Source organism: Caretta caretta, chromosome 1 (assembly GCF_965140235.1).
Source record: "Caretta caretta isolate rCarCar2 chromosome 1, rCarCar1.hap1, whole genome shotgun sequence".
Classification (NCBI taxonomy): domain Eukaryota; kingdom Metazoa; phylum Chordata; order Testudines; family Cheloniidae; genus Caretta; species Caretta caretta.
The window spans coordinates 16051870-16066331 of record NC_134206.1 but is presented as its reverse complement, the minus strand read 5'-3'; the positions used below and the strand labels follow the sequence as shown (position 1 = coordinate 16066331).

The 14462-nt window shown below is 51.0% G+C and overlaps 1 protein-coding gene across 2 annotated transcripts in view; it reads right to left on the bottom strand.

Annotated features, from left to right (window-relative positions):
- CAPN5 (calpain 5) overlaps positions 1–14073 on the bottom strand; it is a 137269-nt gene extending 123196 nt beyond the window's left edge. Inside the window, exons 1-2 of one of the 2 annotated variants that reach the window (XM_048840187.2) lie at positions 13936–14073; positions 2683–2783 (exon numbers count right to left, since the gene is read on the bottom strand). The gene's annotated coding sequence lies outside the window, so the exon portion shown is untranslated. The remainder of the gene's footprint in view (positions 1–2682; positions 2784–13935) is intronic. The other variant, XM_048840197.2, reaches the window with a different exon arrangement.
- Positions 14074–14462: the final 389 nt, after the last annotated feature.

The window sequence follows — 14462 nt, the reverse complement described above, 5'->3', positions numbered from 1 at the left end:
CTTGCAACTCCAAAGGCTAGAGAGAGTTTCATTCTTCTTTCAAATGAAAACAGAGCCAACGAAGACCAAGCTGTCAGACTCATGGGGAAGCATATGCTCAGCTCAACCTTTAGTAGTGACTCACTGCCCAATGCCAACACAGGCTTGGCGTAACTACAATGGGTGCACTCCCCTAATTAAGAGTTGATAGATATCTAAATTGGCTTAGTCACCATGGCGATACGTGCTCTGTTTATCCAGCTCTGCATCCTTGCAGGACCGCCCTCAGCTGTTTTCCTCCCACAGGTGTGGCAGGGCCATGAATTTTTTTCCCATTGGTTAAATTATGCAGCACTATAGATCTAGGGAGGTGTCCTCTGGTTCAGGACATTCCCAGAGTTCCAGGATCTCTGCATCCAGGGTTTTAGCTCAACCCTTGTAGGCCAGTCACAAAGTCCAGATCCAGGTGAGACCATCTCCCAGTGTTTGGGGATGGTTCTGGCTCACCCAACAACTCTAGTGTAAAACCTTCCCCAAGCCAGGCCCCCCGGTGAGAGTCTACTATGTACATAGGTTTCAGAATAGCAGCCGTGTTAGTTTGTATTCGCAAAAAGAAAAGGAGGACTTGTGGCACCTTAGAGACTAATCAATTTATTTGAGCATAAGCTTTCGTGAGCTACAGCTCACTTCATCAGATGCATACATAGTAGACTCTCACTGGGGGCCTGCAACGTACATTGCCCCAGCCCATGTTACAGCAGTTTCTGGGCTGAAAAGTTCTTCCTGCCCTTTCTGCACTCCACAGCTCACACCATGCTGGACAGCAGGGCCTGCATTCCCACTACGGATCCATGCATTTATTCTTTGGCCACCCCAGCCAGGATGGAGGGAGAATGTACCGGGCTGAGGAGAGTGTCTGAGGATCATACCTATCACGTTAAGGCCACATGCGCAGTGGCATGCCACGGGAGGTGCACCAGGCTCTGTCTATGGGACACAACGAGGGCATAGCCTTATTTGTGGCTGGGGGGCATCTACGGCAAAGGGCCGCACCGCACGCGGTGACACATTGCTTTGGGAATGGGCCGCCCAGGTCCCTGCCCCCACGTGACACATTTTACGTAGCTCTAAGGAGCTGTTCCCCTTACCTACGCACAGCTCATGTGGGCGTGGCCGTGTGCCCTCGCCTAGGATTTGTGGGCATGGCAGGACGCTGTACCCCTGCCCAGGCTGCAGTGTGGCAGGGCATTTTCCTGCACGGGTTTGTTGAGGCTTCTCCTTAGCATTTCCCCTTAACATGGCGGCCCAGAGCAGCACGCGTGGGCTTTGCTAGCTGCTAACCCACCCTGAGCTTTCAGAGTAGCAGCCATGTTAGTCTGTATTCACAAAAAGAAAAAGGAGGACTTGTGGCACCTTAGAGACTAACAAATTTATTTGAGCATAAGCTTTCGTGAGCTACAGCTCACTTCATCTGCGCGGTACATCATTGCAGGGTACAGGCCAGCTCTTCCCTTCCAATGACGAGCATTCACTTTACAGCAACTCTGGGGCAACTTTAGTGGAGCAAAAGTCACCTACCTGTTCTGGTGTCACCTGAGTGAACAGAGGAAGGTTTATAAAGGGGCAGTAACTCCATGTACGGAGACTTTAACCACACAGCAGCAACCCCCCTTCAGGCCTTGTGCACTAGCCACCTCCCTGACAGCCACACGGCACCTTGCTCCCACATGTAACTAGAGAGAGAATCAGGCCTCAAACAGTTCTCAGGTGACGGGCTGCTTCTCACAGACTTTAAGGCCAGAACTGACTATTGTGATGATCTAGTGAGTCTGACCTCCTGCACATTGCAGGCCCCAGAACCTCACCCACCCATTCCTGTGATAGACCCCTAATCTCTGGCTGAGTTACTGAAATCCTCAGATCATGATTTTAAAACATCAAGTTACAGAGATCAGAGTAACAGCCGTGTTAGTCTGTATCTGCAAAAAGAAAAGGAGTCCTTGTGGCACCTTAGAGACTAACCAATTTATTTGAGCATAAGCTTTCGTGAGCTACAGCTCACTTCATCAGATGCATCACGAAAGCTCATGCTCAAATAAATTGGTTAGTCTCTAAGGTGCCACAAGTACTCCTTTTCTTTTTAAGTCACAGAGAATCCACCATTTCCGCTAGTTTAAACCTGCAAGTGACTCCTACCCCATGCTGCACAGGAAGGTGAAAACCCCCCAGGGTCTCTGCCAATCTGCCTGGGGGAAAATTCCTTTTGGACCTCAAATATGGAGACCAGTTAGACCCTGAGCATGTGAGCAAGACCCAGCAACCAGATACCGGGGAAAGAATTCTCTGCAGTAACTCAGAGCCCTCCCCCTCACACCATCTAGTGTCCCATCTCCTGCCATTGTGAATAAACGTTGTAGGCGGTGTTAAAAAGATTTCTCCAGGACTCCACAGAAGTCTTATCCCTGTGTGGATAAGAAGGAGCCGCCTGCATGGGCCAGGGTGAAGAGGGCTTAACTCATCATATTTCAAAGACTTCTGCTAATCTACAGCAATTTAGCACGGCCAGCACCTCCTCCCACTCCTAGGGAAGTCAGCAGGACATTTTACAGAATCCATAAAGACCCACAGCGACCTACAAACAACAAAAGCAGAGAGAGAGAGAGAGAGAGAGAGAGAGATCTGAGCTACAAACTTGGGACCTACCTGTCATAAAGCTTGGGAGTTGGTTTGGATCAAGGATTTTGGGTCAGGCTGACATCTGAGCAATAGTTCCTAGGGGTCAGGAGTTCCTCACACAACAGTCCCTAAGAGAGAGAGAGGGGAAGAGGGTCTTGTAGTTCAGGCACTGGACCCGGTCCAGGAGACCTGGGTTAAATTCCTGGCTCTGCCACAGATTCCCTGTGTGACCTTGGGCAAGTCACTTAGGTTATGTCCACACTAAGCCCAGGCTCTAACTCAGGTTTGAGCCCAAGCCCCCTTTCCATCCACACATGAATGAGCCTAACACGGGCCAGCGAGCATTCAGGTCCTGGGTCCTAGAACTCTGCTAGGGGCTTGGATCAGTGCTCAAGTCCCACTATGACTTGGGTCCAAACCCGGTCATTTTGCAGTGTGGACACAGCTCACGCCACAGAGCTGAGTCAGAAGATCTGCATAGTCAAGTATGGACGTATTCGTACAGCTGTGTGACCCTCGTCCAGAAATTGTAAACCTGGATTTACAAGGCAGCGTGGACACTCAAGCTCGGATTTGGGAACACAAAGTATACAAGTACAAGTCCACAGACCTGGGTGTACAATGCAGTAGACGTACCCACAGTCTTGGGGCTTGTCTGTACAATTTCTTAGCTCGCGGCAAGCTGAGGTGTAACTGCCTTGCCCTGGGTGTCTGTGTGGACCCTTCTGCTGCAAACTACAAGTTCCCTAGTGCAGTTTGGTCCACTCCTGTTTCCAAGCAGAGTGGATCAAAGTGCACGAGGGAGCTTTTAGTGCACGGCAGCAGGACCCACATGGACACGTAGTGTATGGCACACTAGAGCTAGGTAGACTGACACCCCAGCTTGCCAAAAACACAAGTTCGTATAGACAAGCCCTCAGACCCTCAGGGCATGGCGGCACTGTAATAGAAGACCTGTGGGTGGCCCTGGCCATCTGACTCAGGCTGACGGGAGGGTGGGGGCTCCAGGGCTATAAAAATGCAGTATAGACATTCAGGCTCCCCCCTCACAGAATCCCAAAGCCCAAACGTCCACACTGAAAGTTTACAGCCTCCCAGCCCAAGCCCCACGAGCCCAAATCAGCTGACTTGGGCCAGCCAGGGGCCATACCGGGGCTCCTTTATCACTTAGCACAGTGTAGATGGTACCCTCTGTTCCCCACCTGTAGAAAGGAGATAATACTTCCGGTGTCTGTTTGCGCGGTGACCTCCCCAAGGTCTGTCTCTTACTATGTGCACTTATGCACCTAGCACAATGGGGCCCTGATCTCCGACGGGGCCCCCTGCTGCTACCGTGACATAAATAAACACAAGCCGGCTGCGTGAGGCTATGTTACCTTCCCCTTGTCGGGGGCATGGAGAACCCCAGCTACGGCTCTTTTAAACAAAGGAACCAAGGTACGCTCAAAAAGAAAAGGAGTACTTGTGGCACCTTAGAGACTAACCAATTTATTTGAGCAGGAATTTGCCTTCTCTCAGTGGGGGTCCCACCTGGGCCTAGAAAGGACAGAGAGTGTCTCTAAGCACCCCACATGCCTGCAGCAACCCTACAGAAGACAAGCATATCACAAGGATCCTCTGAGACTTACCCATGACAAGTCAGAGAATTTCACTTCCCCAGGCACTGGAGAAGTTTGCTTTTGATTACATCAGAGTCTCTCATGACCACTAATTCTGTTCGCTCCCCTGCCTCGCCTCACCCCACCCCAATATAAATAGCACCCTGCTATGAGACATCGCCAAGAAGAGCCTAGGACAGGGGTGGGCAAACTTTTCGGCTCAAGGGCCACATCGGGGTGCAAAACTCTATGGAGGGCTGGGTAGGGAAGGCTATGCCTCCCCAAACAGCCTGGCCCCCGCCCCCTATCCGACCCCTCTCACTTCCTGCCCCCTCAGAACCCCCCCACCCATCCAACCCCCCCTGCTCCTTGTCCCCTGGCCGTCCTCTCCCAGGACCCCCCCCCCCCCAGCCTCGACCACCCCCCCAGGACTCTACCCCCATCCAACCCCCCCGTTCCCCGTCCTCTGCCCCATCCAACCGCCCCCTGCTCCCTGTCCCCTGACTGCCCCCCGGGACCCCCTGCCCCATATCCAACCCCCTGGTCCCGGCCCCCTTACCATGCCACTCAGAGCAGCATGTCTGGAGCCGCACAGCCAGAGCCAGACGCACTGTCCTGCATGACCACGCAGCCCCACTGCGCAGAGCCCTGCCCGTGCGGCCCCGTGGCTGCAGGGAAGGGGGAACAGTGGGGGAGGGGCCAGGGGCTAGCCTCCCCGGCCAGGAGCTCATGGGCCGGGCAGGACGGTCCCACAGGTCAGATGTGGCCCACGGGCTGTAGTTTGCCCACCTCTGGCCTAGAAAATGATCAGCTGGGCGACTTCATAGCCGCACGGGCTGACGCTAGACCCCAGCAACAGGTGCAAGGCACCTCGGCACCTTGCATAAGGCCTTGATCTTGCAGCCTTCACCTGAGCAAGTGTCCCACTCACTTTGATGAGAGTTATACTTGCGTAAGAACTGCAGGATCAAGCCCTTAATTGCTTGCTGGCTGCTTTGTAAGCCAGCTGGTACCCCCTGGAGCACTGTTCACAGAGCTCTAGAAAACTGGTAAAACCAGCTCTGCGCAGACTGACTGTGCTGGGCTTTCCGGGACATGCCTTCCTTAGCAAGGCCTTAGTTGCCAGAGGGTTTTTCCTGGGGCAAGAAGCTGCTGTTGAAGGCCTGGAGGGGCTGATTAATTAATTAATTATAGATAGATTTCAGAGTAACAGCCATGTTAGTCTGTATTCGCAAAAAGAAAAGGAGGACTTGTGGCACCTTAGAAACTAACCAGCTTATTTGAGCATAAGCTTTTGTGAGCTACAGCTCACTTCATCGGATGCATACTGTGGAAAGTGTAGAAGATCTTTTTATATACACACAAAGCATGAAAAAATAATTAATTAAAATTAATGTGGGGTGGGGGGAGGTATTTTTTCATGCTTTGTGTGTATATAAAAAGATCTTCTACACTTTCCACAGTATGCATCCGATGAAGTGAGCTGTAGCTCACAAAAGCTTATGCTCAAATAAGCTGGTTAGTTTCTAAGGTGCCACAAGTCCTTCTTTTCTTTTTGCGAATACTGACTAATACGGCTGTTACTCTGAAACCTGTGTTTATAATGCTTAGTTTGGGGATAATATCCCTTTAATGTTGGTTCACCCTTAAGTTATTGATACACACTCTTGAATCCCCCTCTCTGTTCCTCAGCAGGAGGTCACAAATGCATGGATCTCCTCCCTTGACACTACTAAGGAGAGGGAAGGGCTTTCCCAAATTACCTGAATGCCCTCTCCTGGTCTGGGTACTCGGACACTGTACCAGAGCATTAGGACACTTGGTGAAGAAATAGGTTTAGAGTTACACTGCCTGGAATGATTAAAAGGGAGCAGGATAAAATTATATGGTGGGATAATAAATGGCACAAGTAATAAAAATTCACCACCTCTGGGCATGTCAGGGAATAGAAAAAGACATTACATTGCATGATGCTTTCTAGGGGGAAAAAGTCAGAGTATCATAAACCACCTATAACGCACCATAAATATACATAGCACGTTTGCTCCAGAGTAGACCAAGGACCTAGTCCAACTTCCACTAAAGATAACAGGAATTGGATCAGGTTCAATAAACAGGTCCCATGCCCAGATCATCATCCAGCTAGACCCCTGGGTCAGTATGACTATGCCTTGCAAAGGTATCTTCTCTAGCACTAAGGATGCAGGCTCCCCATCCCACAGTAATTCCAAGACAGGTACAGTGATTTGTAGCAGCAGTTCAGTAAAAATTAGAAGGTAAGTGTCAATCCACATCGTGAGGGGGAAGCCTGGGAGATTAACAGGCTACATCTAAAGGGAAAGAAACAGAAAAAAAGGATATGCAGCTTTTAGCAACAAGGCTGTGTTGACACAGCCTTGTTGCTAAAAGTCAGCATGTAAACGCTCTTTGTCAGTACTTTGTCGGCACTTTTGCCAACCAAATACTTCCAGCTCCGCAAGAGCGCTCCTGCCAACGAAGCCGTGTTCACACTGCCACTTGTGTCGGCAAAACTTTTGTCTTTCGTGGGGGGGCTTTTTTAAGTACTCGTGAAAGACAAAAGTTTTGTTGACAACTTCAGTGTAGACAAAAACCCCTAGTCTCTTCCCAATAAAGAAAATCTTGCTTTTTGGGGCAGGTGGAGAAAAACCCCTGCTGAAAGAAAAGGGGTGGAGAAGAGTTAAGTCAGAAGCATGAAGGTAGTAATTCCCATTTCCATTGTAATCAAGGGGAGCTACCCATATCCCAAGGCTGGAGAATCAGGCCTACTGTTTAACACAATGACTCTACTCCAGCAGAGGTTTGATTTAGCACAAGGTCAGTATTAAAGTGGCCCCAGCTACATACATAGCAATGAGGTGAATGAGAAAACTAAAGGCAGGAAAGGGCTAACTTTGCTGCAGTGGGGAATGGGAGGGATGGGACACACACAGAATCTCAGCTGGTGCAAATGAAGGGAGTGCCAAAGAACTCAATAGAGCTGCCCCCATTCTCCCCTGGTGCAATCTTGGCCCATTGTCTCTAATCAACTGGAAGTGCTTGTGTCAGGGTAATGGGAGCAGCTCTCCCTGCTGCATCCAAGCACTGTCCAGGCCCCTAAAGCTAGGTCTACATAGGGATAAAACCTGCGGCTGGCCTGGGTCAACCAGAGCTGAAAAATCACTGTGTAGATGCTTGGGCTGCAGCCTGAGCTCTGGGACCTAGTGAGGGTGGAGGACTTTTATCCCTGTGTTGTAGAGCAGGCCTGTGGCCTCCCATGCTCCTAGAACTTCCCACAAGGCTTTGGGATGCTGCGGAGAGAGCCTGCCAAACTAGCCCTGTGACCCCAGAGCACAAGATAAGGATGCTCAGGACCTCACCCCCAGGGTCATATCCTATAGGATGCAGTTAGAGGAGACTTCTGCTTGAGATAGTCGTAAGATGTGAGGAGGGGCTGACAGCACCAAAGAGTTGAGGGGGGGGAAGGGAAGAGGCCGCAGGCTATCCCCCTGCGAGAGTTACAGGAGCTGACCCTGGAGATTGCACCCTTAGAAAGTTTGCAGATGACACTAAACTGTGTGTGGGGGGGGGAGGGGGGGAAATATGCTGGAGGGTAGGGATAGGGTCCAGAGTGACCTAGACAAATTGGAGGATTGGGCCAAAAGAAATCTGATGAGGATCAACAAGGACAAGTGCAGAGTCCTGCACTTAGGATGGAAGAATCCCATTCACTGCTACAGACTAGAGACCGAATGGCTAAGCAGCAGTTCTGCAGAAAAGAACCTGGGGTAGACAGTGCTCAGGGAAGGAGGCAGGGACTCCTGGAAATAACCAGCTGTGAGCATGTAACTAGAGACAGGTTTCAGAGTAGCAGCAGTGTTAGTCTGTATCCACAAAAAGAAAAGGAGGACTTGTGGCACCTTAGAGGCTAACAAGTTTATTTGAGCATAAGTTTTCGTGAGCTACAGCTCACTTCATCGGATGTATTCAATGAAGTGAGCTGTAGCTGACGAAAGCTTATGCTCAAATAAACTTGTTAGCCTCCAACGTGCCACAAGTCCTCCTTTTCTTTTTGTAACTAGAGATTGTATGGTAACCAACATGCACCAGTGGCCAGAGCTATGGTTGCACTCAAAAGTCAGGGAAGGACAATCTGAACATTCTCATAGGGCCCGACCTAAAGCCTGGGAATCTAACAGGCTCTTAATGTGAGGAGGTTTTGATTTCCTAGGTGTTTCTATTGTTTTATAAAGAGGTAAATTCAAATCCGTCTCTTAGGTAGGTGATGTGGCTGGACATCACAAGGGTGCCAGAAGTGAAATAATATTTGCACAATGTGAAGTCAGAAATGTAATATGCCTTGAGCAGAAAGCTTTCCACGGTGCCCTTCCCTTCATGGGCCATGCCGACCTTTATGCTCCTAAAGTGTGAATTTTGCTGACTTCACAGACGTACAGGGTCTTCTCCTAAATCGTTTCATGCATGCACAGGCAGGCCCACAGGACCAGCAGCGGAAACGTGGGAGATCAGGATTGATTGCCTGCTCTGCTACAAACTTCCTGTGTGCGCTTGGGCATGTCACCTAGCCTGTCTTTGCTGCAGTTCCCAGTCTGTAAAATGGGGATAACAGCACTTTCATAACCTCACAGGGGTGTTGGGAGGATGAATGCATTAAAAGATTGTGAGGCACTCAGATACCGCAGTAATGGGAGCCATATAAGAACCTTAGATAGATGGGCAGTTCAGGGACTCCATATTCAATTCTGGTATCATAGCGCCTCTGACTGAGCTTGCTACTGTAAAAGCCAGGTACAGACTAAATAATTTGGGGCAGCAGCAGGGTAGTGGTTTATCTAGCAAAGGGACCTCACAAGAAATACAGAGGGGCATTGCTGGCACATGATGGCATATATCACATTGGTAGATGTGCAGGTGAACGTGACAGAGCGAGCCAGAAGAGTACCCAGAAGTCACCTACTACAGGACAGGCCCAACAAAGAAAATAACAGAACGCCACTAGCCACCACCTTCAGCCCCCAACTAAAACCCCTCTAACGCATTATTAAGGATCTACAACCTATCCTGAAGGATGACCCATCACTCTCACAGATCTTGGGGGACAGGCCAGTCCTTGCTTACAGGCAGCCCCCCAACCTGAAGCAAATCCTCACCAGCAACCACACACCACACAACAGAACCACTAACCCAGGAACCTATCCTTGCAACAAAGCCCGTTGCCAACTGTGTCCACATATCTATTCAGGGGACACCATCACAGGGCCTAATCACATCAGCCACACTATCAGAGGCTCGTTCACCTGCACATCTACCAATGTGATATATGCCATCATGTGCCAGCAATGCCCCTCTGCCATGTACATTGGTCAAACTGGACAGTCTCTACATAAAAGAATAAATGGACACAAATCAGACGTCAAGAATTATAACATTGAAAAACCAGTCGGAGGAAACACTTCAATCTCTTTGGTCACTCAATTACAGACCTAAAAGTGGCAATTCAACAAAAAACAGACTCCAAGGAGAGACTGCTGAATTGGAATTAATTTGCAAACTGGATACAATTAACTTAGGCTTGACTAGAGACTGGGAGTGGATGGGTCATTAAACAAAGTAAAAACTATTTCCCCATGTTTATTCCCCCTTACCACCCCCCACTGTTCCTCAGACGTTCTTGTCAACTGCTGGAAATGGCCCACCTTGATTATCACTACAAAAGGTTTTCCCCCCACCCTGCTCTCCTGCTGGTAATAGCTCACCTTAAGTGATCACTCTGGTTACGGTGTGTATGGTAACACCCACTGTTTCATGTTCTCTATGTATATAAATCTCCCCACTGTATTTTCCACTGAATGCATCTGACGAAGTGAGCTGTAGCTCATGAAAGCTTATGCTCAAATAAATTGGTTAGTCTCTAAGGTGCCACAAGTACTCCTTTTCTTTTTCCTCACACAAGTCACCAAAATGGCCTGTTACATCACCATCCAGAGAAACAAGAGCTACCTCAAGAATAACCCAGCCCTGTATTTTCAGTTTCACCTCTGCTGTGCTCTTCAGCTAGGAAGTTCTCTACTCCTCCACTCTCTCCTGCCAGAGATAAGGAGTCTGGACAAACAGCACATGTTTCAAAAGACATCCAATGCATGCAGAAATAACCATTACCCTACGAGTCAAGCAAACAAGAAGCATGCATGTAATATGTGCATAGCTAGAGAGCAAACATGTAATATACTGTTGTGTGTGTGCATGCAACCATGCACATGCACGCACACTGCTGCCCTCTACAACAAATATTTATAACTATTCAGTGTTGGGTCATAGACCCTGTACTGCTAACAGCTAATGGAGATTCTCCTTCCGCTCAGCTGAGTGCTACAAAGTACACCACCTGCACCTCTTCCAAGGATAATCACCTCTCTGGAGGGGCCGTCAACAGGAATCAAACCCTCAATCTTTAGCTTCAAAGCACAGATTCTACAGCTTAAGCAGAAAGACTAAATTCATTAGCTGTGAACAGCAGCCAGTGGCCTTTCTGTGTGGATCTGCCACGCAGCTGGACAGACACACATCTGGCCAGGGTCCCTGGTTCTTAGCTGTGCCAGCTCTTTTGTCTTTGACCTTCCATCATGACCACCACCAAGGGTCCAATCCTGGGATGATCTGGCTGTAGACGCTCGCAGCAGGTGATGTTACTTGTGCATGTGATTTCAGCCAGAGTAATCGGTTACCTAGAGAGAGGATTGCCTTGTGCTGACTCAAGCACAAAGTCAGCCACATGGAAGATTGCTATGCTAACAAGCACCAGCACATACAGCATGGCCCTCTGAAATCTCTATTGGTTTCACAACTGTGTAGCAATAAAAATCGGGCAGCTGGAACACCGCCACCTGCCAGATAAAACACCAGCTCAGCCATGTGGCGACACACAAACACACCCCTGCCCCTTTCCAGAAACATACCTCTTTTCAGAGTGGTCCACGAGCACTTTCCCTGTCCTCCTCCCTACTCCAGCCAGACAGATGCAGCAAGAAAAAGCAGCCAGAGAATTTAACAGGAAGTTTCCTGATCACTGCCCTGCTTTTACCTCTGGTTCGTGTCCGATTATTCACCCCCACCCCATCCCCAAACAAACCGCTTACTTTCCCTCACCACAAAGCTCAGAACACTGAGGAGCGAATAGGCAGTTCTGTTCTTGGTGATAAATCTGAGTGCCAAGCATGTAAGCCACACCCTGCAGGACATGCAAGGCAGGTAAATTAGTTGTGTGCATTTGCACCTGTGATCCCTACAGAGCGGGCAGCGTACCTGGCTCCTAGCTGTCTAAGGGGAAGTCTATCTGAGGCTTCTTTACCAAAAGTTTCCCTCTGGCTCAGCTCACCAGCAGTAGCAGGGCTGGTAGTTGCGGGCATTTTAACTACCAGGGGCCTGACTTTCAGAGGTGTCACACACTGCAGGCTGGTTTCAGAGTAACAGCCGTGTTAGTCTGTATTCGCAAAAAGAAAAGGAATACTTGTGGCACCTTAGAGACTAACCAATTTATTTGAGCATGAGCTTTCGTGAGCTACAGCTCACTTCATCAGATGCATACCGTGGAAACTGCAGCAGACTTTATATATACACAGAGAATATGAAACAATACCTCCTCCCACCCCACTGTCCTGCTGGTAATAGCTTATCTAAAGTGATCATCAGGTGGGCCATTTCCAGCACAAATCCAGGTTCTCTCACCCTCCACCCCCCCACACAAATTCACTCTCCTGCTGGTGCTAGCCCATCCAAAGTGACAACTCTTTACATAATCAAGTCAGGCTATTTCAGGCATAAATCCAGGTTTTCTCACATCCCCCCACCCCCATACACACACAAACTCACTCTCCTGCTGGTAATAGCATTAGATGAGCTCTTACCAGCAGGAGAGAGCGTTTGTGTGTGTATGGGGGTGGGGGGGATGTGAGAAAACCTGGATCTATGCAGGAAATTGCCCGACTTGATTATGTAAAGAGTTGTCACTTTGGATGGGCTAGCACCAGCAGGAGAGTGAATTTGTGTGGGGGGGTGGAGGGTGAGAGAACCTGGATTTGTGCTGGAAATGGCCCACCTGATGATCACTTTAGATAAGCTATTACCAGCAGGACAGTGGGGTGGGAGGAGGTATTGTTTCATATTCTCTGTGTATATATAAAGTCTGCTGCAGTTTCCACGGTATGCATCTGATGAAGTGAGCTGTAGCTCACGAAAGCTCATGCTCAAATAAATTGGTTAGTCTCTAAGGTGCCACAAGTACTCCTTTTCTTCACACTGCAGGCTGCAGCTCCCACTGACTTCAGCTGGAGGTGGGGGTGCTCAGCAACTCCGTGAATCAGACCCCTGGTCAGAGCAGGCGGCAGCAGCAGGACCCATAGTTGCCCTAACACAGGACCGTGCATGGGGGTCTCTGGATGGGTATCTACATTAGGCTTTTTTGCCAAAAATGTTCCCCTGTTGCTAGCGGCTGCTGCCTGTGTCAGAGCCCAAGCTCGGGCTTCAGCCCCAGCCTGGAAACCCAACGAGTGGGGAGGGTCTCGGAGCCTGGGCTCCAGCCCAAGTCCAAACGTCTGCACTGCTATTTGTAGCCCCACGGTGGGCCCTCAGACTCCCTGCCTTTTGGGGTGTTTCTGCTGTGTAGACGGTCCCAGGAGGCTACGGCCCCAGTTCAGCAACGTACCTACGCAGATGCTTAACCTGAAGCACACGAGCACTGTTGACTTGAGTGGGAATACTGTGTCTAAAGTTAGGTGCTTAATTAGCTATGCAGTGTTCCTGAATTGGGGACCTCTGGCAGCAGGGGATTCTCATCAGCAGAGGGCCCTCAGCTCTGGGACCGCTCCCCTTGTCACCCAGAACAGCTCCCCCTCGCCATTTTACCCCAAGCATCAGCTCCTTAGCATTCGAGCTGGGTGGGGCTGGCATGGCGATGGCTGTTGCCTCCTATAGGTAGTGGAAATGGTGTTTAAATTTGGAAAAGGCTCCCACAGGCTGCAGGGAGGAGCGCACATGAAATCCCTGGGCAAACACCAGCAAGGCCACTTACTCCAAGAGCTCTTGCTCTGCCGAGGGGCTCATGGCCTGAGGCGAAGCCAGCTGCCCTTGGACCGGGGAGTTCAAGGAAAGATCCTAACCCAGCACCCACCAGCCTGCCCGAGCCCAGAGCGGAGGCAGAACACTTCTGCGGCTCCTGCGGCCTGACAGGCACGCCGCAAACTTGGGAACACATGGAAAGCCAGCCGGAGACCCCGCAACCAGCCGCAGAAGAATAGACACGGGGGGGGGGGATGCTCCCCTCCCCCCTCGGAGCCAGGCAGGCACCAGACTCCGCATTTCTCTAGTCGTTGCCCTTGAACGCTGGCTCTTTGGTGGGAAAACATCCCCCCCAGGCAGCCAGGCACCCCCGCCCCTGCACCTGGAGGAGGATTTTTAGGCTGGGGGAGGGACACTCCATGCAAATGGCAACACGCTGGCTCCCGCACCGGCCCCTTCCAGCTCCACGCCACTTCCCCGCGGCGGTGCATTTGCCGAGCTGGGCGCCCGGTGCATGGCCAGGGCGCCCGTGCCTGGGTCTGATGCCCAGAGCGGGTGGCCCTGCAGCCTGCGAGAGCAGAGCCCGGCCCGCCCCCGCTGCGCCCCTCACCTGCTGGCTGGGCTTGTCCCGAGAGCGGCGCGGTCAGCGGCGGAGCGGCCAGATGTTGCCTCCGCTCTGCAGCTGCAACGCCGTGTGCCGGCTCCAGGCAGCAGCGCCGCCCGGCCTCCACGGGGAGGGGCTGCCGGGGGGGCAGGCAGCTTGCGCCTGCGCTGGCTGAGACTCATGCCCAGGGAGGGAGCCGTGTGTGTGTGTGTCCAGGGAGGATCAGGTGCAGCGCGGGGGGCTGGGACAGTGACTTCCCCCTTTTACAGCTGTTCTGAGCTGGGATTTAAGGTCGCCCGCCTGGGGCTTTTAAGTGGGGGAGAAGACCTGACACTTGATTTCAGCCAGGCTGCGGGCACCACCCCGCCTGATATGCTCGCAGGCACCCTAGGGAGATGAGATCCAGGTGCAATCTCCACAGCAGGCTGCGGGACCGGGCTCAAGGAGTAGCGATCCGTGGGTTTGCTGCCAAACTGGGAGGAGGTGGTGGGATCCCACAGGGGGTCTGTCCTGGGGCGGGACGGTTCACTGTG